The sequence below is a fragment of the Nomia melanderi genome, unplaced genomic scaffold (assembly GCF_051020985.1).
Source record: "Nomia melanderi isolate GNS246 unplaced genomic scaffold, iyNomMela1 scaffold0738, whole genome shotgun sequence".
Classification (NCBI taxonomy): domain Eukaryota; kingdom Metazoa; phylum Arthropoda; class Insecta; order Hymenoptera; family Halictidae; genus Nomia; species Nomia melanderi.
The window spans coordinates 1,165-5,000 of NW_027475852.1; positions in this window are offsets into that span (position 1 = coordinate 1,165).

The following is a 3,836-nucleotide window of genomic DNA, read 5'->3' on the forward strand; positions in this document are numbered from 1 at the left end:
CGTGTTCGGGCTGCCTTTTTATCCATGGATTAAGCGCCGAAAAAATTTTAAAACGCATAATAAAAAAGTTTATTCTTGACCGCAGGGACTTAGAAAAATTTCGGGTCGCCCCGTTCGACCTGCTGGCATTACCGCGCGGCCTGGACAGCCCGCTTCGACCGATACATTTTTTTCATTTTCAGAGAAAAAAAAATTTTTGTCAATTTTTTCAACCTTAAAAACGTTAATAAACTGCACTCTTATGCACGGATTAAGCATTGAAAAATTTTTAAAACATGTAATAAAAAAGTTTATTCTTGACCGTTCGGACTTAGAAAAATTTCGAGTACCCCGGATCGCCTGCTGGAATTACCGCACGGCCTGGACAGCCCGCATCGACCGATACATTTTTTCCATTTTCAGTGAAAAAAAAATTTTTGTCAATTTTCTCAACGTTAAAAACGTTAATAAACTGCGTTTTTATGAGTGGATTAAACATTGAAAAAATTTTGAAATATGTGATGAAAAAGTTTACTCTTGACCGTTCGGACTTAGAAAAATTTCGAGTACCTCGGATCGCCGGCTGGAATTACCGCACGGCCTGGACAGCTCGCATCGACCGATACATTTTTTCCATTTTCAGTGAAAAAAAAATTTTTGTCAATTTTCTCAACGTTAAAAACGTTAATAAACTGCGTTTTTATGCGTGGATTAAACATTAAAAAAATTTTGAAATATGTGATGAAAAAGTTTACTCTTGACCGTTCGGACTTAGAAAAATTTCGAGTACCTCGGATCGCCTGCTGGAATTACCGCACGGCCTGGACAGCCCGCATCGACCGATACATTTTTTCCATTTTCAGTGAAAAAAAAATTTTGTCAATTTTCTCAACGTTAAAAACGTTAATAAACTGCGTTTTTATGCGTGGATTAAACATTAAAAAAATTTTGAAATATGTGATGAAAAAGTTTACTCTTGACCGTCGGGACTTAGAAAAATTTCGAGTACCCCGGATCGCCTGCTGGAATTACCGCACGGCCTGGATAGCCCGCATCGACCGATACATTTTTTCCATTTTCAGTGAAAAAAAAATTTTTGTCAATTTTCTCAACGTTAAAAACTGCGATAAACTGCGTTTTTATGCGTAGATTAAACATTGAAAAAATTTTGAAATATGCGATGAAAAAGTTTACTCTTGACCGTCGGGACTTAGAAAAATTTCGAGTACCCCGGATCGCCTGCTGGCATTACCGCACGGGCTGGACACCTCGCTCCGACGAATCGGTTTTTTCCATTTTTTTTGAAAAATAAATTTTTGTAATTTTTTTTAATGTCAAAAACGTTAATAAACGTCATGTTTACGCATGGATTAAACATTGAAATAATTTTAAAACACTTATTAAAAAAGTTGGTGTCGACCGTGGGACTTAGAAAAATTTCGGGAAGTCCGATTCGCCTGCTGGAATTACCGCACGGGCAGGACACCTCGCTCCGACGAATCGGTTTTTTCCATTTTTTTTGAAAAATAAATTTTTGTAATTTTTTTTAACGTTGAAAACGTTAATAAACATCATGTTTACGCATGGATTAAACATTGAAATAATTTTAAAACGCTTATTAAAAAAGTTGGTGTCGACCGTGGGACTTAGAAAAATTTCGGGAAGTCCGATTCGCCTGCTGGAATTACCGCACGGGCTGGACACCTCGCTCCGACGAATCGGTTTTTTCCATTTTTTTTGAAAAATAAATTTTTGTAATTTTTTTTAATGTCAAAAACGTTAATAAACGTCATGTTTACGCATGGATTAAACATTGAAATAATTTTAAAACACTTATTAAAAAAGTTGGTGTCGACCGTGGGACTTAGAAAAATTTCGGGAAGTCCGATTCGCCTGCTGGAATTACCGCACGGGCTGGACACCTCGCTCCGCCGAATCGGTATTTTCCATTTTTCTTGAAAAATAAATTTTTGTAATTTTTTTTAACGTTGAAAACGTTAATAAACATCATGTTTACGCATGGATTAAACATTGAAATAATTTTAAAACGCTTATTAAAAAAGTTGGTGTCGACCGTGGGACTTAGAAAAATTTCGGGAAGTCCGATTCGCCTGCTGGAATTACCGCACGGGCAGGACACCTCGCTCCGACGAATCGGTTTTTTCCATTTTTTCCGAAAAATAAATTTTTGTAATTTTTTTTAATGTTAAAAACGTTAATAAACTTCATGTTTACGCATGGATTAAACATTGAAATAATTTTAAAACACTTATTAAAAAAGTTGGTGTCGACCGTGGGACTTAGAAAAATTTCGGAAGTCCGATTCGCCTGCTGGAATTACCGCACGGGCTGGACACCTCGCTCCGCCGAATCGGTTTTTTCCTTTTTTTCCGAAAAATAAATTTTTGTAATTTTTTTTAATGTTAAAAACGTTAATAAACTTCATGTTTACGCATGGATTAAACATTGAAATAATTTTAAAACGCTTATTAAAAAAGTTGGTGTCGACCGTGGGACTTAGAAAAATTTCGGGAAGTCCGATTCGCCTGCTGGAATTACCGCACGGGCAGGACACCTCGCTCCGACGAATCGGTTTTTTCCATTTTTTCCGAAAAATAAATTTTTGTAATTTTTTTTAATGTTAAAAAACGTTAATAAACTTCATGTTTACGCATGGATTAAACATTGAAATAATTTTAAAACACTTATTAAAAAAGTTGGTGTCGACCGTGGGACTTAGAAAAATTCGGGAAGTCCGATTCGCCTGCTGGAATTACCGCACGGGCTGGACACCTCGCTCCGCCGAATCGGTTTTTTCCTTTTTTTTCCGAAAAATAAATTTTTGTAATTTTTTTTAATGTTAAAAACGTTAATAAACTTCATGTTTACGCATGGATTAAACATTGAAATAATTTTAAAACGCTTATTAAAAAAGTTGGTGTCGACCGTGGGACTTAGAAAAATTTCGGAAGTCCGATTCGCCTGCTGGAATTACCGCACGGGCAGGACACCTCGCTCCGACGAATCGGTTTTTTTCCATTTTTTCCGAAAAATAAATTTTTGTAATTTTTTTTAATGTTAAAAACGTTAATAAACTTCATGTTTACGCATGGATTAAACATTGAAATAATTTTAAAACGCTTATTAAAAAGTTGGTGTCGACCGTGGGACTTAGAAAAATTTCGGGAAGTCCGATTCGCCTGCTGGAATTACCGCACGGGCTGGACACCTCGCTCCGCCGAATCGGTTTTTTCCTTTTTTTCCGAAAAATAAATTTTTGTAATTTTTTTTAATGTTAAAAACGTTAATAAACTTCATGTTTACGCATGGATTAAACATTGAAATAATTTTAAAACGCTTATTAAAAAAGTTGGTGTCGACCGTGGGACTTAGAAAAATTTCGGGAAGTCCGATTCGCCTGCTGGAATTACCGCACGGGCAGGACACCTCGCTCCGACGAATCGGTTTTTTCCATTTTTTTTGAAAAATAAATTTTTGTAATTTTTTTTAATGTTAAAAACGTTAATAAACTTCATGTTTACGCATGGATTAAACATTGAAATAATTTTAAAACGCTTATTAAAAAAGTTTACTCTTGACCGTGGGGACTTAGAAAAATTCCGGCTTGCACGGATTCGACCACTCTGTTTTTCGGAGTTTCTGAGAAAAATAAATTTTTGTAATTTTTTTCATTATGATTTCTGAGTTCTCCCAGTAGTTTAATGTAAGGATTAAGCATTTAAAAATTTTTAAATCGAATATTAAAAAAGTTTACTCTTGCAATTTTTGGAAAAAAAAAATTCTAAAAAATTTTTCTTTCGGTGGAAACTAACGTTTAATATGTACAATAACGATTT